This window comes from Corvus hawaiiensis, chromosome 5 (assembly GCF_020740725.1).
Source record: "Corvus hawaiiensis isolate bCorHaw1 chromosome 5, bCorHaw1.pri.cur, whole genome shotgun sequence".
In the NCBI taxonomy this organism is placed as follows: domain Eukaryota; kingdom Metazoa; phylum Chordata; class Aves; order Passeriformes; family Corvidae; genus Corvus; species Corvus hawaiiensis.
This window is the reverse complement of record NC_063217.1, coordinates 62,972,166-62,997,224: the sequence shown is the minus strand read 5'-3', so window position 1 is coordinate 62,997,224 and position 25,059 is coordinate 62,972,166. Positions and strand designations below refer to the sequence as shown.

Sequence of the window (25,059 nt, the reverse complement as noted above, 5' to 3'; positions counted from 1 at the left end):
ACATAACTCGCCTCATTCAGCCTTGATGTAAAGTGTTTCATGCAGAGTGTAAATCTTACCATCTTGCCATTTGTGAAGGCATCAAAATTACTTGAAAAGGTAATCTTAACTCAAAGTTCAGTAGATGTTGTGAAATGTGATTTCTATGACAAGCTTATCATTAAAACATACATCTACTCGCATCTTACATTTAAAATGAAAACATATCTTCTGCAAATATAAGAGAGTGAAGGCTGGAGATGCACATTATGGACATGTCCTAATGTGTGCACTCCAGACCTTCAGCTGAAATCATTCTATGGGAGAAGGAACAACCTCCCTCCAGCACTTTGTGGCTAATCAGATCTACTGTAAGTATAAGGTAGCCCTACAACCAGCACCATCAGCACAACTAACGAGGCAGCAAGTGGCAGGATTTTGTGTCAGCAGCACCCATTTCAGAGGAAAAAGTACATTGAGCCCCACCCTTACTGGCAGATGAGGGCTGAAAACACAGCTGGAGACAAATGCCTTTAGCACTTTCCTGACTCAGGGTCTTCTTTCACATAAAGCTCCAGAGCAGCACAGTAGCTTTACAGAGAGCTGGAACTAACAGAAGGAGTTCCTGGTTGCTATTGCAATTACTATCCAGCATGCCAGCACAAAGAGTCCAGGATTTAAACAGCCTATTTTAAGTATCCCAGGTTTTCAGCACAGCGACAGGACTTTGCACAGTGCCTGAAGACAGGCTGTCATGCCCAAGCAACTGCAGGCAGCTGTGCTGGGCTCCTTCCAGCTGCTCTCAGCTCTGCACAAATGCCATTGCTGATAAACCTTTCTGAGAGCAGTGCTAAGCACTACTTAAACTTCCAGTGGTCATTCATTACTAATTCTTTGGGTGTACCAGAATTTTAGCCTTAAATGAAGCTATGCTGACTATACAAGCCCCAAGGCCCGCACTTTGACATAATGGCTGTGAGTAAATACACGGATATAATTACAAGGTTTTCATTTTGCCAGGAAAAAGTGGTGTGTTTTACAGAGTAATTTCATTGTGAAATCACCTTTCTACAGTACATAAACTGAAACAAACTGTGCCTAAAACTCAAGACTTAAGTTACTAAAATTGTCATCGCTGTCATGGCTGTAATACACAAAACAGTTTTGCTAGTTTGCAAAGACCATAAAAAGACAGTGTTGTTCTGAAAGATTATTTATTCTAAGTTACACAATAGTACAAGTAGGCAGTAAGAAAACAGAGCAACAATTGTGTGTTAACATCTTCTGTAAGCTGCATTTCCCAATAAAAGGTTGATACGAATAAAAACATCTGAGTCATAGATGAAAGACAGAATTTTCTGCTGTTAAGCAGTTATCAAAGACCAATTAGGCAAAACGTGAAGAGATAAGTAAGAGGTCCCACTTGGTATTTCTACTCTAGGTTAAATAACCTGATATGACTTGGCAAGTAGAAGAAAGTTCTGTCATATTGAGATCACTCCACTTCTGCATCGCTGGATACAAACTCCTGTTAAGCCTTTAGGCTCCCTCCATTCTAGGTGTTAATTTCGACCCAGTTCTGGCCTCATTAAATACAAATCCCCAAGCATCCTCTTTTGCATAAAAAACCTTAAGTTATCACATATAAGGTCAACAAATAAGCTCGCTCTCATTTTCAGATTAGTGAGAAATCAGGCTACATTTCAATACTGTGTGGTGACAGACAATTCTAGGATAAGTCTCTTATTCCCATTCCTGCTCCTTTATGTTGGGCAAATGGGCTGCAGCAGGAACAAAAGGCTGGAAAGGCCAACCTGTCAGAAATGTGTCCTTCATGCAGAAACAGTTTAACACACACCCAAGAGCAGCAGCCCTCAAGGACATGGAGGTTAAACTTGGGCACTTCCCAGATCAGCCCAGCCTAAAACTACTGCCAATTTGACAGCACCTCCACAAACACACAAACCAGGCAGACTGCTCACTCCGTCAGGCTGACATCAGCCTCTGCATCCAGAATGTAGTTGGAGGTCCTGACCCCTGGATTTGGCAGGTCAGAAATGAAGCCTGAGCATACAGAGAGCCTTCCATCCCTCGCTCTCAATCTTCCCACATGCAGAAGATGGCATGGTCAGGGTAAGAGCTTCTCTGGGACTTACAAAAACATTGCAAAGGCCACTGTTTGGGCTGCAGCTAAGAAGTTCAACTGCATTACTCCTCATGAAAACTATTGCACAGGGAATTTTATCACCTTCATCATCATCATTATTATTATTATTAGCCATGATTTCTATCAAGATGGATCATAAATGACGAAATGAGAACACTGTTTTGGTCTTCACAAGAACCCTCTGAACTACAACAAAGTGGATGCAGAGATCAAGAGAGGTAATGTCTAGCATGTTACACTTGGAGAAAAATTACTCCAGTAAAACAGGTAAGATGCAAAAAAGAGAAGTCAGACTACAGCACATCAAGTTCTCTAAGAACATTTACACACATACTTTGCAATAATATAATACTTATTACAGATTTTTCTCCCTGATGATTGGGCAACTTTTTGGAAGTTAGTGGCAACAATCTGTAAGGCCTTCATTATCAAAGCTGTTAAATTTTCTACCAAGTTACATTTGCTTTTCTGTTAGCACTTATTTTACTACAACACCAAAGCAACCACTACATAACTCTTTGAGAGCCAAAACTCCAGCTTATGCCTGTAAGAGTGCCAAACATCACAGCTTCAAACTCCAAAACTACACCCAACCCAAAAAAGCACTATATATGCAACACATACAAGTTCAAAAAAACATAAATTGTGTTTAAGACCACTAAAAGCTAGTATAGTTACTCTAGTATGCTAGTATTATCTGTTACTTGATCTATGTTCACATTTTCATTTTTCAAGGCCACGTTGGATGGAGCTTTGAGCAATCTCATGTAGTGGAAGGTGTCCCCACCCACGGCAGAGGGATTGAAGCAGGATGATCTTTAAGGTCCCTTCCAACCCAAACCATTCTGTCCTTTTATGATTTCATTTCTTCAAAGCTCTCACTATTAAACATCTAAAAGAAACCTTAGCATGACTTACAGGCTCTTGAACTTGCAATGACAGAGATTCATTTGGAACAAGGAATTTTGGAGCAGCCTGCCACAAAATCCCATAAATTCAGGGTGAAAGAATAAAGGTAGCTGTGTCAGTCTAACTGCCATCCATATGTAGATATATCACAATATCTAGGGGTTTTGTCCTGTACTGCCACCTTCACCGCCACACACTTTGTTCTGGTATTCGCTTTATGAGACTCTCCGTAGGCTGTATCAAGTATTAGCCTGAAGATGAGTAAACCAGTAATACAAGGATATTTATCCTAACTTAGTGAACAAATCAATTCAAAAACCATCAGGAGAAAGCACAGTGATGGGCACAGAACCACACCACTGGGACCAAGGGTGAATTCAAGGAGTGGGATGACTTACTTTCCTTTAACAGCAACATAGTGTCAATCACTGACTACACTGCACACCTTTACCCACAGATTTAAACCACTAGTTAAAATGACCTAATGATAACCCAAATCAGTATTATTTCAAGATTAGTATAGGGTTAGAACAAATATTATTTATATTCCCTGTTCATATGTTATTGGTTTTCTCACATCTCTTAGAAATGTCTCTTTTTTAAAGTGAAAACATAAGTTCAAACCCATGTATTTTTCAGCAAAGAATAAACAAGAAATTGATTCCTTAACGAAAAGCACTGTACAGACACAAAGCATGCGGGATTTTCAATTTAGTCCATATTAGAACTTTAATTCTTCATTTCCTGGCTTCCTTCCCAATAAAATTTCAATTTGGCATTCCATTTAAATGTGTCCTTTCAACTTAGATATGACAGGCTTTAAATTTATGCATTTCAAGTTCAGTAAAGATCAAAATATTCTATTCAAAGATCATCATCAATTAACTGATGCCCTTGAAGTAGTTTGAGCAAACTTTTCTGGGCAAACAGAATTTTAAAAAAAAAATCAATTAGCACAAAGTAAACAAAACAGAAGCCCAGGAACAGACAAAAACTCTTGCCCAGCGCCTTGTACTCCTGGCTGGAATAAGCACCACCTCTAATTTCACCACAGCTGCCAGCATATTCTGAATATACAATGCAGTCACAGCTGTTTCAGTGACATTGGACCTTGCAGAAAAAGTCCTTCTTAATCCTGGTGACTGTGAGAAGTTGTAAATCCAAGGAACATCTGCCTCACTGCTAGCTGAACACATATAGAGTTTCATTTTGGTGCAAGCTAATGCCAGCTTGCAATCTGCTTTTGGCTTCACCTGTTTTTCATCAGGAAATAATCACCATATTAACATCATGAACTCCCAAAACACTTGCATGAAACAATTAACTTCAAGAGAACACATGGCAGTGCTAAACCTGACGATTACAGGGTAAGACTGGTTGAGACATGGAAGAAAGACAGACATGTATGATTAAAGATAAAGATCACCCTTAGTAGCAGAACTAAAACCCAGATAGTACATTCAAATGCCACCTACAATGGTGAAGCACCTAGGTTTTATAATAACTTAATCATTTTCCATGCAATATTTGGAATGATAACTCTCCAGATCCTTCAAGACTGAGCTTTGCTCCTGTTTAGAAATTCCCTACAATATAGAAACACAAGTTCTGCAATTCTTAGAGAAAAAGCCGTAACACATTTTATTTCACTTAATCTTTAGGTGATAGAATAAAACAAGCATCTTCAAATGAAAAAAAAATCCGCAACACTTTGAATGGTGCAATCAATAGACAGCACTCCAATCCAAGCTTAGCCCCAAAGGTAATTCTAACCTCATTTCAGTTTACAGATTGCCTCTGGGACTTGAGCCCATGCTACCAAGGATGTCCAGAAATGAAGAGGCGGCTTAAAATAGTAGAATTGCAGCAAACGGAATGCAGAGTCCTTATTCAAGCCGGTATAAAAATAATTCAGGTTATCCTATTATTTCCTGAGGCCAGCTATTGAGTTTATTAACAACCTTTACCACTAAGAAGGAATCAAGTAAATGCTCTGAGCAGAATACTTCAGCAATGAGACAATCAGTTTGAGATGCTGGCAAATTTCACAATACCTAAGGGTTTTCTTCTTAAATACTTGACAACTTCAGCCCTTGAGAAAGCAATCACTACAGGCAATATAATCACCACAGTTCAGGTTAGGCAAGTGGCTAGTGACAACTGGTGAAAAGATGTGTCAGACCTCATTCAAACAGCTTATCACTGGATGTGAAATCACAGGCACAAGTTCAACTGCAAGGACAGCAGAACCCAGCTCTGCCTGAAAAGAGAGAGAGGTCCCCAAATATTTTCAGCAAGGTTCCTTTTCATGTGCTATGTCCCACCTAGCAAATACACTGCTGCAATGCTGCAAATATGTAACACCAGCCAGCTGCAAGCTCATTAAGTACCTTGTGTCTTGCAGGAGTCAGCTTCCATAAAGCCATCAAGTCAGAGACTGTCAGGTTTCAGTGATATCCACTTGCTGTACTACCAGTCTTCCTTACAATTAGCTAGGAGATGTCACAGATCTGCCTTCCTTTAGTATCCCTAAAATCTAATTAATTTTTCCATCTAGACTAACAGCTGTCTCCCCAATCTACCTGAGAAAAGTTTATCTACAACATAAAATACTTTCACTGTTATCTAAGGATGAAAGGAATGAAAAGAAGTCTTTTTGCTTGCTCAAAGCCTCAAAGCAGAATCACTGTCACTGCCATAGAGGGATCCAAGTGTAGCCTAAAGAGAAGCTCTCCTTCCAGAGAGACTTGGACCAATAAACTATTAAAATCTAGAGGAGGTTTTTGAAATACTTAAGAATTTGAAAATCATGGCGCAGGAGCTGTTGTTTGAGAAGTTGAGATGAGGCTTTCCATTATTTCATCTTTTTAATTATTATTATTTTGATAGGTTCAAAAGAGAGGAAAAATGTTCATGTACAACTCAAGTTCACAGCAGAAACCAGAATTTAGGAAAACAGTATCTCTTTTTAGAATTCAAAAAACAAAAATTATTTTAAAAATCCAGCTAGTGCTTTCAAAAGAAGAAACTTTATTTCAACTGATAGCCGATATAACTCCTTTTCAGCCCAAAGCAACAAGGCCTAATCTTCCCACAAACAGGGCTGTTTTCACATAATTGGAGGAAGTCTCTTCTATCTCTACAAGGCACTGTGAATTTTACACAACCTATTGAGGTTTAGCACGAGAATTTGATTAAATTTTTGCAAACATTGCCAGCCTCAAAAATGAATGGAGCATTCCAAATTACAGAATATTCGACAATGGTACCCCACAACAAGCACACAGGAAGGCAAAACTGAATGAACTGCAGGTGTCTCATTAGTTCATAAATTTAGTTCAGCACCACTGTAAATACTCCCACCCTCCTCACAGAAGGAACCACACAAAACTGAGGATGCTTCTAGTTCTGAAGGAGAAGTGAGAAGTGGGTACATAAGAGTTCACCTAAACTCCTGATAAGCAAACAGGAAAAAAGAAGAAAAACCACTGCTGGTTTTCTTCCAGCAGTGATCCTATACTTGATCTCAGTCTCTCAAATGGTTGAAAGCAATAGCCATGTGAACAATAAAAAACAGCTTAAGAGTTTAATAAAAAGAGAAAATGTTTTCCCATTTCCAGTGTGACCTCAGCCAAAATGAAGCATATGGTGGTAACGCTACGAACAAACCACCCCTGAAAATGGGCCTGAAAACACAAGGAGCTACAGCCTATTTTTGTAAGTATCTAATGTTTTGAGATGAGCAGCAAGACAGTTTCCCCATGTCCCATCTTAACAACTCAATAAGGTACTTTTGCGCTCAGTACAGTATCAACTGAGAGGCTTCTCTAAGTCTATCCTATAATCTGGAGGAAAACATGTGAAGCCAGCCAATACGGCTTCTACCTTCCAGGAAGCATAACCTTTTTCAAATGAATGTGAAATTTGGAAAACTAACAAAAAAAAAAGGACAAGTATGGTCAAGTCCTGAAATTCAAACTTAATAGAAGTTAATCCTAAAGCAAAGTCACTGTGAACATACACCTGTAGACATTCAATCCTAAAGTCTGCTCTGCTTAATAATCTTTTGAAAGGCTTAGCCAATTTGTTTCAGCATTTTATGTTACAACATCCCACTTTCCAAGGCAGGACTTCAGAGAAATTACTGACGAAAAGCAGGCAGGACTCAAGTAATGAAAGTTTTAATGGTAAAAAAAAAGCAATTAATAAGTATATCTACGTATCTAGAACACAAAGAAATTAGCCTTGTATCTTACCAATAATAAATTCAGTTATCTCATAATGCTACCTTAACTCTAATGGTTTGGGTTTTGATTTTTTTCTTTTGCTGCCAGCTTTATCAGGTGCTGTTTACATGGCTTGGGCATCACAATTTGAAGTCCAATATAGATCTCCCATTTGCAAAAACTGGTGTGAAAAACTATGCACCCATTGTTGTAAACTATTTCCAGATCCTTCTTCAGCTGAAAATACTATGAAATTACCTAGTAGCACTTTTTAGGCTGGCAACAGCTGCAGAATAACTATTCAGCTAGTTTTCTGTAACTTGATACAAAGAGGTTTCTGTGATGCACAGCCGAATCTCTTCTTGCAGAAGAATGTGACAAAGAACAGAACAGACATTAAAATAATACCAATAATTATAAAAAATGGATAATCTCTAGATAGACCTACAACTCAGAGAAGTTTCACTGATCTAGGACAATATTCAACTGCGGCCAGAGATTACCATATTAAATATTTAATCCAACAAATAGCTAGCAAATCCATCTAGAAGCATATCAAAATCATGCATTCCTTATGCAAGCAAGTATTAATATATCCTACCAATTAATTCACATTCAACTTGAACAGGAAAACAACTGAGACACACAGAGTAAAAGTACTGTTCTAGGGCTTTTTCCTGAATCAGAACAAGAGTGTACACATGAAGTAGGCGAACAGTGAAACTTTCTTGCTGCTCATCTCAAAAGCAAATAAAAAATGAAAAAAAGTAAGACTTGAACGGTTGTGATGGTGTTTTTTTATTAAAAATTGTCAATTTCCGCACAGTCTCGGACACCGTGTCTATGAAATCCCTAAATAGTCAAACACTGGAAACCTGACGTAATTCTGCCACTAACCTGCTGTGACACTGTGGCTACCAAGCTTCCTACATAATTTGACAAGATTATTCCATTGCACGGGGGGGCAGAAAATCAGGCAATCCAATTCTAACCAAGTGGCTGTGTTAGTGCTAGAGCTTTGTAAAGCATTTTCTACATTCTCTATTCTCACATGCAGTGCTGGATCACATGGATTTCCTAAGTGGACGACTGCTGTTTGTATATGAGGAGACCTGTTTAGAGGTCCTTAATACTCTGCTGGCCCCACTTGGTGAAAAGAGCTGGAAAAGATATATCAAATAATCTAAGAACTGTACACAGAGTGGTCAAACAAATTGCTTTTCCTGCCACCCTGGTCACCATACTACTACTACTTCTAATAAAGAAAAACATGTGTTCATAGTATCAACAGTGACATCACAATTCATCACTTTTACTTTGTCCCACCTCCTTCTCCCTTTCGTTTCCTCTGTTGTCAACATGTTACTTGCTTCTTTTTATATGATTTCAGATTAAATCTCACCTTTACAGAGCAGCTTACCTTGGGATACCAAGATAATAGTGGGACTTGCAAAGTTTTCATCTCTGAAGTGAAGAAAGTGACAGACCTTAGAGAAATATTTATTTCATCCACATCCATAAGTGAGCTAATGCAGAATTCAAGTGGGAACACTATTTCCAACACAAGAGCCTGAGAAATAAAGTTCAGCAGAAGTTAAAGAGATAAGGTGTGTGGACCAGAAATAAAATGAAATCCAGCTTGAATACAAGTATAAAAACACACCTCTGGGAATAGAGCCTGAAATATAAATGTACTTGGTGAGAACTATTGCTTAAAGATTATGAGTAGTGGCAAAAATTCAAATACAAGTATTAAATGAGCTGCACTATTATGGAAGCTGAATGATTTGTGTGATAGGTAAGCGGGACATTTATCACTCTTCAGGGCTGTAACAGTAGTGAAACTTTCCTTTCATGCCCCTTAAAGCAGCTCTCTGCCCTGGAGAAATAATTTTAAACCATTCATAAAGTGTTCAGTTTTATTCCTTTTACTGCTTTTCTACCATTAAAGAGGATCTTTTCACTTCATCCCCCTCTTCTCTTGGCCCAAAATATACTGTTCTTTCCTTTCTCTTAAAAGATCCTCAGTCCATCAGAGCTGAGATGGGAACGGCGTCAAAAATCATCAAGACACTCAATAAGACAAAAACAGTAAAGGAGAAGTAAATAGAACATCCATTAATGAACTGTAGATGATTATCCAGTGACTCACAGGACAATAATTAGTCAAAAAAGCCAAATTCAAACAATTTGAAAGAAAAATGAGAATCTTTCTAAAGTGTTCGAACTTTATGACCAGATATATTTCTTGGGGAAAAGTCTTATAATTATAGTCAAGTACTTTACATTGAATTATTATAGAAATTACCTGAAAACTACATCAAGAATACCCTAAGGTATATTCAAACTTATTTTTCCATCCTTTCTCATATAGCCTTTTAAATTATATTAAGAATATATTCACCCCTTACATGATGGATTTTAGGCTACTCTTTAAAGATCTTTTCATACTTAAAAAAACTGTAAGTCTGAAAGGTACTCAAAATGTAGTGACATTGGGCTATATGAGTCTCTACTTTAATCACAATATCATTAAGCATTTATTGCCACACCAAGCAAATTTCCTTTCCCTTTCCAAGGGTGTAATTGGAAAATCAGCCCTAAGAAGCAGCATCCCCCCCCTCCAAAACTGGAAAATAATCAGACCCTTTGGAATACACAGCATGGAACTTTAAAAAATCCAATGAAAGGTAAATTACTTGTGCTAAAACATGCTTGGCACACATATAAAAGAATCCAAATATTAAGAACGAGAAACTAAAAGGGAAAGAATGTACTCGATTAGAAGACTCACGTTTTGCAATTCTCATTTTAAAAAGATTTCTGCATTCAAAGTACTAATTGACAAGGAGGCTTGTTCCCGCAGCTGGTACAGTTCACTGTACAGTTCCAAAAAACTTCAAATTCCTGGTGCTGTGCCACTGCTGTCACATTGTAATACAAGAGCCAGTCTCACAGCAAGTATCACTTAATAGACCATAAAACCTTTGAAAACTACAAATGCTAAAGAGGCGTGACTGCAGATAAACAAATCATCTAGAAATCTTCACTTTTTTTTAGGATGGCATCCTCTTACCCAGCCCCAGGTTTGATTTTAGGTAACTGAAATTAAGCCCATTAAAAAGTTTCAGGGCTACTTTAAGAAACAAACTAAGAAAGAAAGTTCAGAATGGTAATTTCAAGTCTTCTTCCTAGATGCCTCTAACTCTGGGAAATCTGCCTGCCTGCTTCTCTGCTTAAATGCATTGACTGGACTCCCATACAGCTCTGGTGCAGTTAACAAAAATAGGAAACCAAACCTTCACTTTTCATGTCTTTCATGAAGGGGGCATTTAGAGAGACAAAAAGAAGGGAAATCAAAAGAAGAAAATCAGTTTCGACACTTCCATAATGATTTGCTCCAAAACATGGGTTTAGACCACGTTTACTTGAGAATATATTTCTCTTGTACATTAAAAACAGTGTTTATACATTTACACTGCTTAAAAACCCAACAATGACATTAGAAACCATGTCTACTAGGCTGAATTCTGCACTGACATTGAGCTTTGAAAATGCTTTAAAAATTAAAAACAAAAAACCCCAAAACAAAAACAAACAAAACAAAACAAACACCAAGAGGGTGCATTAAGAAGCAAAAAATCTTAAGGTGTACTGAGAAACATGATGGCTTATTCCATGCTTTTCAGCTGCCATCTCCACATCTGTGGGTCAAATGTGTCCCTTGCAATTCATCAGTGACTCAGGAATTACACTAAGGACAAATTCCATTTCACAGGTCGGGTTTTGGATGAAGCTACAATCCGCACATTCAGTAGAATCACTGATACAACACAGATTGCTATTTTGCTGCAAAATTTCTTGTAGGATGGAGAAAGAAAGAAAAGATAATCTTATAATACTGCTAGCTACTCTGCTCTTTACAATACCTAAAACAATTTTCTTCCTTTTCAGTCATTGTAAAAGCATTACAGAGTCTCTTTTTACCAAAGGGTTCTACTATGTTGCATGAAAGTCACTAAGGATTGAAAAAAACCCAGTAGTTTTCCTTTTCCAAGGCTATGTAAACCCCCCATCAAAATCAACTCCTCTCCCTCAGTAAGCTGCCTGTAACACATATCCCTAATTACAGGGTTATTCTCGGCATGTCCAGCAAGATGCCAGCAGCGTTTGCATCTTTCCAGCTGTGCATTGCTGAGGAAGCCAATTTGAATCTAAAAAACTTGGTAATGTCAGATTCAAATGAGGTCCATCTTGTTGCTTGGTATTTTCCATAAACACTTTCTGGTTTCTGTCCCTCTGTGGTTACGAGCAGCCTGTGTAAAGCAGGTCCACATAGCCCCTCACTGTCTTTTCCTGGAGAGGGTTGTCATGTCCAGCTTCACCCATGAAGAAAAAATTATTATCCAATTAGATTTATACACAGAGACATTAAATACAAAATACCTTCATTTTCCTCATGTAGTCAAATAAAATAGTATTCATCTCTAAGATGAAAATGGGAAGAGTTTTCCTAAGCATCAAAAGAAGAGCATTTCTTAAGCATCAAAAATAGGTAAAAAGAAGACATAAAACAGTCAAAAAAGAAAACTGAATTGAAACTTGGCCTAACAGGATTTCTGTCTCTGCATGAGTTAGGTCTCTCTAAAATAATTTTTTTTTTTTAATGGTTCTTATACAGGCTGTCTCTCTGTTCTTTAGGAACCCCTGGATTTTAAATTATATTTATGTACAGGAAGCAAGAAGTAATTCCTCTAGGGTTTGAGCAGTGGTTTTGACAAGATTTACATAATTTAGACTCCCTTTGGCTACAACTTCAATCTAAATGGAACACTTCAGAAACATGACAATAGAGTGCAGTACAAAATGACACCATAATAAAAATAATACTTCCACTGGTTGAACAGAAAAGTCTTGGGCACTGAACTTGTTCCAGGGAAGGCTTTTTGCCTGTGCTGTTAGAGGTCTTCCTCAGGTTTGGGGTTTTTTAAAGAAATTTTTAAAAGTCATTACCATAAGGTTTCAAGACCAGATTTCCACACAGTTTTTCACTAGGAGTAGTTTAGCGAAGTCTTAAATGGATCTGGAACCCCAAAGCCTCATTAAAAACAGTAGCCAAATCCAAAAGGCTGTCTTACTGGCTTGCCTTAATAAAAAGTTTCCATTCCAAGATATAAGCTTCAACACTAACAAGAGAATTTGAGCAATCCTATCTCTGCATGCAGTTTTCAGTCTCCATTGTGCCACTTCTCCTGTGCCCAGTTCTGAATGGCACACAGGGGTCCAGTTTTAATTCCCACAGCCAACACAGAGCAGCAAGAAAGTGTAAAATACAATTCCTTGCAGTATTTCCATGGCACCTGTGATGCCTTATCAGGCCTCCTATAAACAGAGACTAGAAAGGAGTAAGGGAATAAAGGTAGGTATTTACTTGAAAGGCCTTCAAAGGTACACCCTGGGGAGCCAGAGGCTATTGCCAAGATGGACCCCAAGATGGACAACAGGTCCTGAGTTCTTCACACCTTTATAGGTTTGGTTCATTTGCATATCAGGGTTAATTCTCCAATTAAAGCTTCAGTTTAATGATGTAATTTTCTCTCTGCTTGTTCCCCTTTAGAAGCTTTTGGTTTATAGTTTTTGGGCCTAGGATGGTCTGGGTGTCCTTGGAGAGCAGGCCTGGAGAGGCTTTGTTATGTCTACCTAGCATGAGAGAGCAGAAATTAACAGGCTACAAGAAACTTCAGAGTTACACACTAAGCAGTACAGAATTTGAAAAATATAAAATATATAAAATAGAAGTTAAAACCTAAGGCATGACCTGAGTAAACAGCATTTGAAGTTGGGAATCTATTCCCACTGTTTTGCATAAGCATACCCTACCATTCCATCAATGTACACTCGGCTAATACAGCTCTGATCTACTGGTTTTGTCTTTCTGAATAACTTCTCTTTACTGTAAAGAACGTCTCTCACTCCTTCATGTATATAACAAGAAAAGTCTGACTTCACTATTAAACAGCTGGCCTACACTTCCATATCCAGGCAACAACCACTTTAATCACCTCATCACGGGAATTTTTAATTCACATAATTGCAAATTCTATGGCCATTAAGTTATGGTCAACAAAAACTGTATAACCCATCAAAGACAAGTCACTAGCAAAATTGTAAACTCCTGTAAGTTAAGCATTTCAGTTCTAATACCTAAGCAAATAAATACTACAAAAAATGCTTTTTCTTTTAATTTCAAGATTTTAACATTGATGCAGCTCAAAGGACATACTAGTTCAGTGTGGGATGTTGCCAACAATGCAGAGGAATCTGCAATCAAAACAGAATCTAGAGTGTCAGAAAAATAAATTTCCAAACCATGCAATGGTACTATCCCTACTGCATTTCAAGGCCACCATGCCACTTACTCACACTTAACAACATCCCTCAGCTCCTGCCTCTATGAAAGTTGAGGGCAGACAAGCAGAACACTGGAGTTACTGCCAAATGAACAGGTTATTGACCAGTATTGGCTCTTTCAAATCAGCAAGGTCCTTGTGTACCATTTCACAGTGAACTTGATGTCACATAGAGAGAGAAAAGACATTTATCTCACTTCCTCTGCCACTGCTTCTAATGATTTAATCTCACACTTGATTACCTCATGTGAAGTCTGACCTTAAGAACTGCCTGGTGACAGAGGAAAGTGGAAGAAGATCTCATGTAAACCAATGGCCACATTTTCTCCCCAAGTTTCTGCTTCTCATTAGCTCACCATCTCTGAAAAGACAAATAAAATTATTGTACTAGTTATGCCTGCACAGCTGGCAGGGCAAGGATTCAAGAACATGTCTGGTGTGTCCCATAATTCAAACTTTGTATATTTATTGCGCAAGTCAAGCTTTTTCTGCCCCACCATGTTCAGTTCTGGAGCTTCCTCAACATCTACACTTCAGCCTACTTGTGAATCCCAACAGGCTGAAACTTGGGGATTTGCTCAAAATGGAGCAGACAGACACAGAGGCAACTGTTACCTCTGCGAGCAAAAAAACTTACTCAGTTTTTAACACTCTCCCGTCTGAACATGTCAGTCATCAAAGTGAGAACACCATGAGAACAAAATGACCTAAAATAGCAGATTTTCTGCAGCTAAAACCCTGAAAGACAACCAGTAATATCCTTATAATCATTTGTAGTACAAAAAAAAAAAAAAAAAAAGCAGCTACAAGAAATTTGGCATTACTCCACAATTAAATAATTTAAATTTCTTGCTTCACTTAAGAGTATTATACTCCTACTATGTTTAATGAATGAAATTTCACAACAGCAGCGACTGTCTGTCTGTCTTTTAAAGTTCTCAGACAGCTGAAATCTTCTTTCTAGTCATCTATTTTGTAACTTTGATCTGGGGAGTAACACAATCATAACATAAATGTAGCTCTATAAACTCCAAAAACATTCTTTAATAACAGTCTCAGTCATTTGGGATATGCTTCTTAAGAGCTTTGGGGATTTTTAAAATAGATTTTTTTAATCAGCAAAATTGACATTATCAAACACTTTATATTTTGCTCTCTTCTGTACAGCAGTTCTAATTTTCATTTCTGTTATTTCATTTCATAATTTTCAAGTGCTGCAGAAAGCTGCATTACAGAAAAGCTGAAGTAGCAAGCATCAGTGTCTGGCATCAGGGACAGGCAGTCACATCAGATTCCTAAAACCAGTACAGCAGATACATTTAGGCAACCATGTATTTGCTTACCAACAGTTTGAAAACAGAGATGAAACTGATTTGAAAACGATTTTGTGCTTTTGAACTCTCCGCTAACACAGGTAGAAAGAAAGACAAGGGAATTCTTTTTTAAAAATGGAATTACATACTTAAACTACCAGTGAGAAATTCACACTTCTGAAAGAAATACCTATGTAATTCACAACATTTCACAAGACAGGTGAGAATACTACTCTCATCCAGGTCAGAAAAATTAAACAAAATAAGAACCACAGAATCATTTAGGTTGGAAAAGACCTTTAAGATCATTAAGTCCAACCATTAACCCAGCACTGCCAAGCCCACTTAAACCATGTCCCTGAGTGCCACATCCACATACTTTTTAAATCCCCCCAGGGATGGTGCCTCAACCACTTTCCTGGTCAGCCTGTTCCAAGGCTGGACAACTCTTTTGATGAACAAATTTTTCCTGCTATCTCATCTAAACCACCCCTGGCACAACTTGAGACTCTGTCCTCCTGTTCTCACCCTTGTTGCCAGGGAGAAGAAACAGACACCCTCCTTTCAGGTAGTTGTGGAGACCTTACTTACTCTAATGGTCCCCCATTTTGAAAGACCATCAAGGACAAGACAGAACACACTATTTTGGGACTGCATACAGTGAAAAAGTATTTTCACATTCACAGAAGTTATAAAAAATGAACCAAAGCTCATCTGTTTCACTTGGATTCCCCTCAAGGCTCAGTGCTGTTGCATGCAACAAAACCACTTTTTAAATTTCCTTTCCAAGCAGAGGAAAAAAATAAAGGTCTACTAGCCTGAAGCAGGTTTTCTTCTAGCCATGCCCACCCTTCCCTCTTCTAGAGACAGATTTCTGTCATGAGGTACCAACACTTACAGTGTTGAAAGAAGAAATATTACCCTTTTCTTCAAATAGTTGCTCTTAGATGAACAAGCCTGAATTTTGAATTAATTGCTTTGATTAAATAAGTTGATCAAGCTTTTGATTTGCTGGTTCCAAGGCCAATCTTATCCTAAATGATTAGAGTTAATAAAAAAGTAACATAAGAATTTGGTAATGATTTTACAAGGAAACATTATAAATACACTAAAAACAGCCTGCAGAGCTTGCGCTCTTATTACAATTATTTGCACTATCTTAAAACAAAGGAGAAAACCCTGTATTCCTCTCTGGCCTGAACTTGGAACAGAGTTCATACCACTGGTGGACAAATAAGTTTGAAAAGCAACATTTTTCTGTTAGAACACAGTTTCCATTCTACTCAAATTATTTACTCTCTCACTTTAGCAGCGGCTTAATTAGAGGAATAGAAGAAAGGGATATTTAGGTGTTTTTGGGGACCTAAAAATGTCAAGTACATAATAGTAAAAGTATTCTTAATTATTGCATATATTGCATATTAGGCCTACTGTGCATTTTTGTTACATTTAGAATTATTAGCCTTATTTATCTGCACAAGGAAGACAAGGGGCACAGCCCAGCTGAATGCCACAGGGGCAGGCTGGGGGAAGGAAGGACTGCAATACATTGAGGCATATATTCGAGCACAAGTCTTTTCATTGCACCAGATTTTTCTGGTTTATTATAAAAACTGAAAGAAATGGCCCTGGGATCCGCAATTCATTCCTATGTGCCAGGGTATTATTTGATCTGTATATGTAGATTTCCAGACGTGATTTCCCAGCTATTGCCAAGGCCATTAGAAACCATCTTTCTTCACTAGAGTGTAGGACTCCTAGCATAGCAATATCCTTATGAATTCAGACAGCCAAATCATGTGGAGAGCCGATTCCTAAAGCCAGCTATATTATTTCTATTATCTCTTTACAAAGAAAAATTATCTTTTTGTATCCTAGCTATATCTGTAACTACTCAGACTGCTCTCCATTTCTTTTTTAAATTTATCCATCCATTCTTCACATGCAAAGCCCACAGACATAATTAGTGAACGTCCTTTTAAGGTACCCTGAAGCAAACAAGTCTGCTTGCACATGGAGAGCATGAGCATAACAACTCAAAGTAAACCATCCCTCTTTCAATTTTCTGCTGTTAGCTAAATGTTGAGAGAATAATTCCCCCAAGAAGAGATTGGGATACCTAATCTGTGGCTGGGAAACTGCTGCCATTTATATCTGATAATTTTTAGCATCTCATTTTAATTCTACAAGAGATTGACTCCAGGAGAAGCAGGAGGAAGAAAAAAAAAAACAAAACTACCACACCTCGGAAGATAAAATATAACAGGCTTCAAAAACAACATAGCTACTATAAAATTTGTGGATAATAATTTTTTACTTTACAGTCCAGTGAACAGTACAGAAAATATACCCACATTTGCAGAATCTGAAAACATGAAACCATGTCTCAATCCTTCCCACAGCCCTTGCAAACAGGATGATTTTTCACTCAGCACCTATTCTTCTCTCCTGTTCACCTATTCTACTCTAAGAAAGAGAACATGATTCTGAAACACCAAAGGACCCTATTATCACATAGGTTCATTTCAAAGTGAAACCATTAGCGTCCCTGAATTCATAGAAATTGCTTTGATATCACATAAACATTGTAGAGAAAATATTTGGGCATTAAAGCATAGCAAAACACCAGGCAAACTCTACTTTGCCTGGATTGTGTGGACAGCAGAGAGCTGGTAACACCTTCTTGATCTGAGCTACTCAATTCCATGGAAAGCTGAACACATCTACGTGAAACAGATTGGTGGGAAACATCCCCAAGCAAAGCCCTACCCTAGACACAAATCACATCTTTGCTCCCCAGTGTATTAGCACATTTACATGAAGAATAAGAGGCTGATAAAGGAGGAGTTCAGACAAGAGAACTACTTTATATCCAGAAGTATTCTCCTTAGTGCAAGGGAAATACCACCTGCTGATACACAGCTAAAACCCAAGTGTCCTCTCTCAGAAGGCAAAGCACAATTATTTCAAGATATTAACAAGCCTACACCTCTGGTATTCAACACGACCCAAAGCATTTAGATATTTTGCATAGACAAATATTTCAGATAGTTTACATGGGAAAGCATTCATGTTAAATGTGTTCTTCATGATAAATGTAGCAGCTCAAATATGAGAATTTCAGTTAATTATCAGTTCTTAGGAGAAAGAGGCAGGATAACTAACTATTCATGTTAAAGAAATTAACTTTGCCAGTAAATCATGAAGGTTCCTTAAGAAATAGGGGAATTTGAAAATGCTTTAAAATTTACAGAGGGTGAAAAAAAATATATCCCTAATCTGGCCTCAGTCAATTTACTTTTCTTTAAAAGACCTTTCAGAAAACTGACTCTAAGCAGCACTTTCCATCAGCATTTCAGACGTCTCAGCAGAACAGAGAAACCCTTACTCCATGATGCCCTGAGAACTACAAGAAACTGTAGTTTACCTGCACAGCACATTGAGGGACACAAAAACTGAAAAATTCATACTGGAGTGTGAAAGCACTCACAACTTGTAGCACATGCTAACATCCTTCACCTTAAATAGATTATTCTAAGCCATTTATGAACTTGGAGTAAAGAAAAAGAGTCAATTTAGCTTTTTAGAATGTGTTTTGAAAAATAGTAAAGACTGGCAGGCATAGGATGAGCCATGTGCTGCGGTGGTGCACTTTTCTGGATTGCAGAAACAGGGAGCTGTGGTATTTCTTCACATGCTTAAGACAGGAATAGAAATGCTTACTGCTATGCAATATGTACCATATATTGTTTTCCTGTAGCAGCAATTCTGGCAGTTTGAACATGCAGTTTGTGATGCCTTCTAAAATGTTTATCACTGCTTCCCTCCCCTTCTGTCCTTCCAGGTACACACGGCTCTGCTTGCACACATATAGACATAAATTCAAATATCTGACTGAAAAAGCAACACACTGGGATGCCACATTTATTTTCTCAGGCAACCATTTAGCACATAAAGGGAAAGCAGTCTGCTGCATGCTTACAGAGCCTCATGGACTAGCTGATCTAGGGCAAATCATCTCAAATCACTTAGAGCAAAGATAATGGTTCTCTCTCTCTAATGCAATCAGCATGCTGCTTAGAGCACAAATTTGCTGGGGTGCTTGCCAGCAGAACAAACCTCATACACTGAAATATATATCCAAATCAGTATTTCAATTTAAAACAAAGATTTCTCCAAAGAAAATGACTGAGTTCAGAGAAGAATTTCCAAATCACTTTGTTCATATTTTGAGAATGTTTAACACCAATTTTTCCACTTCTAAAATCCAGTTACCATGAAGATTAAACTTAGTTTATTTCTATTAAGAAGTAGGAGATGAAGGCATAAAATATGATATCTAGAGATTTTCTATGTTTTCAGTCCTGCTTCTCTGCAGATGAAGCAATGCTTTGTGCAATAGAGCAGATGGGAACAATGCTACAGTCTAAAGATCAGGGGATCTAGAGCAACTCTTTGAGGCTACAAATTAGAAATTACAACACAGCAGAACAGAGACTGTGAGAAATTGTAAGGTTAGTTTGACTTGCTCATTATACTAAGGATACTAAAAATGAGAATATAAAAGCATTCAGTCCCACCTCTGTCCTGTGCAAAACACTTTTATACCAAATTTTGAGACTACCAGCTCAAAAGTTGCTCAAAGGAAACAAATAACCTCACCCATCCCTATCAATTGAACGCACCAGATCAATTCATTTGCTTTCTTCTGCCCAAATTAGAAATGGGCAAATGACAAATTTCAAAGAGTCAGGGAAGTTGTGAACAGAATAGGAACTAAAATGAGAAAGCTGATACACTTTCCTGACAATCTATGAAGACTTTACGCATTACAGTTAGAACGTCAGCGGCCTTTGCCTATTATGCCAGAACCTCATAAGGCATTATGAGATGCAGATCTGCTGGCTGAAGTCAAGCTGAACTAATTTAAAACCAAGCAAGATTCAGCTGCCTTTTTGTCTCCTGAGCCTTTTGAGCATTTAAACCTTTTGGTTGATGATACTTAAAATGACAATTATAGAATACCCCCAGTGGCAAGGTACCCACAAGGACCATCAAAGTCCAACTCTTGGCCCTGCACGGGACACCCCAAGGGTCAGCCTGTGCCTGAGAATATTGTCCAAACTCTCCTTGAACTGTCAGGCTTGGTGCTGTGACACTTCCCTGGGGAGCCTGTTCCAGTGCTCAATCACCCTTTGGGTGAAGAACCTTTTCCTGGTATCCAACCTAAAACTCCCCTGACACAACTTCAAGCCATTCCCTCTGGTCCTGTCACTGGTCACCACAGAGAAGATTTCAGTGCCTGCTCCTCTGCTTCCCTCACAAGAGAAGTATGGGATTGTAGTTTGCAATAAGGTCTCCCCTCAGCCTCCTCTTCTCCAGGCTGAACGGACCAAATGACCTCAGCCACTCCTCACACACCTTTCCCTCAAGGCCCTTCACCATCCTCGTGGCCCTCCCTTGGACCCTCTCCAATGGCTTAATATCTTTTTTATATTGTGGCACCCAAAACTGCTCCCAGCACTGGAGGTGAGGCCGCCCCAGTGCAGAGCAGAGCGGGACAATCCCCTCTCTTGCCCAGCTGTCGATGCTGTGCCTGATGCCCCCAGGACACAGCTGGCCCTCTTGGCTGCCAGGGCACCGCTGACTCACATTCAACTTTCCATCAGCCAGGACCCCCAGGTCCCTTTGCACAGCGCTGCTCTCCAGCCTCTCATTCCCCAGTCTGTCCATACATCCAGGGTTGCCCCATGCCAGGCGCAGAGTCTGGCACTTGCTCTTGTTGAACTTTGTACAGAGGATAAGCAAGATGGAGGCACCATCCTGTTACTGCTAAGCCTACAAAATAATAAAACTAAAACCAAAACTAATAAAGCACAAGATACAACAATTATTTTTGTTTTTAGAATCTATAGCAAAATAAGTAAATCAATTTGTTAACGCTGTTATCACTAATCAAAGTGTCTCCTGCCTGAGCATGGAATTTTCACCTGATGTAGCTGCTGACCTTCAAGAAAAACACCACCTGTCAATACAAACGTAAGTGTGCCACACCTGCTGTTCAATCCTCCAACTGAACAAAATACTGCTGGCAATCCAGGGATTGACCTTTTGCTTTAATCCTTCACTATTATTTCTCTATGTGGAATACTTTAAGTAGATGCAGTTTTTCACTCCAAATTTTTTTTTTTCTTCATGTAAAAATCGTTTTTTCTGCGTCCACAAACAACAGCACATTTTATTTATTGGCTTTTCCTCCCATATTTATATTATTTCACATGATAAGCTACATACTAATAACTAAAGAGTGGTTTATTTATGAGTAACAAAGTTATATATACTACCTACTTATTCATGGCAAGATTAGAGTATGAATTTGGCCTTCCACAGAATATTCCCAAATCAAAATACATCAAATTAGTCACCAGAACCAAAAATAAATACAGTTGAAGAGACCTAAATCTACAAAATTATTCCTGAGAGCAGCTGCCAGATTTTCTGTATTGCCAACAATTAAAGCTTCTGTCCTAGATGGTTCAAAGACAAAATACAGAAAGGGGCTTTTAAAAAACAAAGCCAAAACAACCCATCCAAAACCAGGAGGAGAAGGTGGGTAATTGTGAGTGACTGAGACAGAGACCCAGACCGGCAGGAAATCGGAATCGTTTATTCAAAGGAAGGCGCTGGTTTTATACACTTTTCTAAGGCACGGTATTTCCTTACATGGCGTGACCTATCCCATGTTGCCACATCAGCAACACATTTTCTCAATGTCCTTCTATGGGGTGATCACTCGCTGTTCATCCATCTGTCAGCTCCCGGCGGGCTCCTCTCTGTAGGGCTCTGCCGTGTGACACCTCCTCCCCCCAGGGTCCGGCGGAGACAAGCCTCTCTGTGCCGCCATGTGCTCCTTTGTGCTGCCATGTGCCTCTGCAGGCATGTCCTACAGCCCGCAGTTCAATTCTATCTTATCTCTCCTCACAGGTAATAGACATGCAGGAGCATTTCTTCATTCATTCGATGTGTACACAACTCCTCATAAGAATTGTTGACAGGAAATGGTTTTGTTTTTCCTGGAGTTTCTTCTGCAATACATCTCTCATCTATGGAGGCTGCAGCCTGTTAGCTTCCTAGCCATCCATGGCTACCCACTACCTGTCATTTCCCAAATCAGATCAATTTATGACTCTGATCCATGTTTTTGTGAGCAGCTGAAAAGGTTTTGTAACCAATTTATTATTTTGACAGATCTTTACATGAACTGATTTGTATCACGATATTTCTAATTGTTAGCTGAAAACAAAAATTTATTTCCTGTATTTTTTTCCAAAGAGAACTAATCAAGGCAAGAAAACCCATGCTCCAACAGAGGCAGAGGAGGACAACTTTGTCTCTGTGTAATCTTAGAAAAACAGGTCAACACAGAACCCTCACATAACAAAGAGATTGCTGTTCTATAGCTCCTTGAGACAAACAGCACCAGGCTCCAGAGCAAGGGTGGGCCTTCCAAAGATGTGCAGGAGGTCTGGTGCATCAGAGGCCTCCCATCTGCCCAGCACACCTTCAACCCAGCCACACCACAGGGAAACCTCAGGGAACATGATCCAACCCCACAGATGACCTCAAAGCAAACTTTCGCCTTTTTCCCAGAGAGCAAAAGCCAGGCAATCCTCCTCCTGCACTGCCTATTTGGATTGATCTTAGTGTAAAGAGACCCTTTCTGGATAACACTGATGAAACTTTAAATTGTAGAACTAATAGAATAAGATGGATAAGCCTAATACTACATCTATCTATAAATTTTTGGGGTTGGGGAACCACAGGGGGAAAAAAATAGAAAGGAAAATGGAAAAACCCCACACGCTTTCTCTGCAGGACTTGCCTTCTGGTCATGAACAAAGCATAACTATAGCCTTCCTCTGTGATTCTCACCCAGCCTCTATTAAAGTAAAACAAATTAGCACAACAGAGGACGAGCAAAACTTAATTGCATTTATACTGCAGAAAACTCCAGCTCCTTGAATTTTGTGGCAAATATGAGCAGAATTTTAACACAATGCTGTAATTTGTTTTGAAATAGCAATAGATTTAAAATTTTGATCAACAACTTTTTTTTATTGAAAATTAAATTTAGGAGTCCCGAAATTTGAGGTCCATCAGCTTTACAGTTATTAGTAAAAAGTGCAGATTTAATTCCATGCCCTGTATTTAAACTGAAAGAAGCTCAAGAGCTCGTTGTCAATAAGTCAACACAAGCCATACAAATTCTAGTAGCAACATCACTGTCAAGCACACAATTATATACAACCAGTTTTCATTCTATAAGCAGCAAGAAAAACTACAGTAGTTTTGCAGCTGTAGCCCAAGAAGCCTTCAGTTTAAAATATTAAGAAATGCTCTACCTAAAGGTGAAGATTGGCTGATATTGTAAGATAAGCTACTGATTTTGCTGGTTTACTGGAAAATCATTTGGCTCAAAAGGTTAAATGGGTGTTGAATTAGGAGCAGATTGTTAAAATTTGAATAGGAGGCACTGTATTTCTTATTTCATGGTGAACAATGAGTCGGTGTTAAAGCCATTCATCTCTTGAGCAACCAGACTCCTTAGTAGATGGAAAAAGCAATCACAGTTTGTTAACTGAACCATTTTACTGTTTTCCATCATTACCACATCCTTTCTAACATACATAAAATATTTCCCACATAAAGTAAATAATAACTTACTTTAATAATGTGGCATGGAATTAGTTCATTATATTAGTTACTGGCCTTTCTGTCTTGATTAATAGTTAGAGTTAATTACAACATACAAGAGTAGGAATCACAAAATATGTCAGGTTTAACGGCTTCTTGAAAATTGCAACATAATATTGATATGCCTGGTAACACTGAAATTATGTAGCCTCTAAAACATGGGTCACATGAAAGACCAGAAAAAACACCACTATAAAGTGAGAAAGTAATACAGCTAATGCAGGAAGGGTGCTGAGATGAAAATGGAAAAACTGGACAAAATGCAAAGACAAAAAGCTAAAGGGAGAAATAGAAGTAAGAGGCAGATGAAGAACTGGGAGTTTCATACAAAAGAAGAACGAACTACCTTTCCCTCAAGAAACAGGGAAAGAAAACTAACAAAGGTGAAAAGAATGAAACTGGAAGAAACAAACAGACCTGGCTAAACTAAACTACTTTAAAACCAAGATGAGGCAACTAGACTAAAAGAACAGCTGAAACATACTATCCCTGCAACAATTTGACATGAATGAAGCCCAAGAAAAGGGCTAAATTATTTATGTACCAAGGTACAAAAATCCAGTTTGGAGTGTTCAGGAAACACGCAACCCTGGCATCTGAAAAAAGGATCATCAGTCCAATACTGCGTTTACTGCCAAATGCTTTCCACATAGAATGCACATTCCCTTTGGTGCTCTTCAGGCACCTTGGGCATAGGGGTCTGGAACTGTGACACTTCATAAACATCTCTTCCTCATTTAATCAAAGCAACTCCACACATGGCAAACTGCATTTCCAGCTCTCATTTAGAGAAATTGGGAAGAAAATGAGACACAACAATATACAGTACCTGCCCCAATTCCAATTTTTTAATTTATTTTTTTTAAGAGCGGCTTAAATGAATGCTACAGTGAAGAAATAATTACAGCAGTCATTGCTCTAAAGCTCTGAATATCAAATTGGGGACAGCAGAATCAAACTGGTGCAGAGAATATGACTCTTTCACCAAATCAGACCCACCCCAGCTGCAATTTCTACAGTTTTTTAAGTACAAAAGGTCGCTCACTTTACCTGAGAGAAGTCAGTACGCAGGAGGCAATGCTATTACAAGAGACAGCAGGTACCTTGCTACCAGTGAGGGAAAAGAGCCATGGAAGGTACAGCACATGATGTACAATTTGGAAAAAACACTCTTTGAGACATAATTGCACATATATTCCAATTCCACCTTCAGAAAGCAAAGAATCCATAAAAAGGATTTAGATATTTTCTTTCATATTCACCACTTTTTCAAGCTGGTGTTTTCTCTAGGCACCTTTCTT

The 25,059-nt window shown here is 38.5% G+C and overlaps 1 protein-coding gene across 10 annotated transcripts in view; it reads right to left on the bottom strand.

The window, feature by feature from the left end:
• INPP4B (inositol polyphosphate-4-phosphatase type II B) overlaps window positions 1-25,059 on the bottom strand; it is a 315,749-nt gene that overhangs the window by 225,621 nt on the left and 65,069 nt on the right. The window contains exon 1 of one of the 10 annotated variants that reach the window (XM_048303081.1): window positions 8,702-8,723. The exons of the other annotated variants lie outside the window; for them this stretch is intronic. The gene's annotated coding sequence lies outside the window, so the exon portion shown is untranslated. Of the gene's footprint in view, window positions 1-8,701; window positions 8,724-25,059 lie in introns of those variants that run through there. 10 annotated transcript variants of the gene reach the window in all.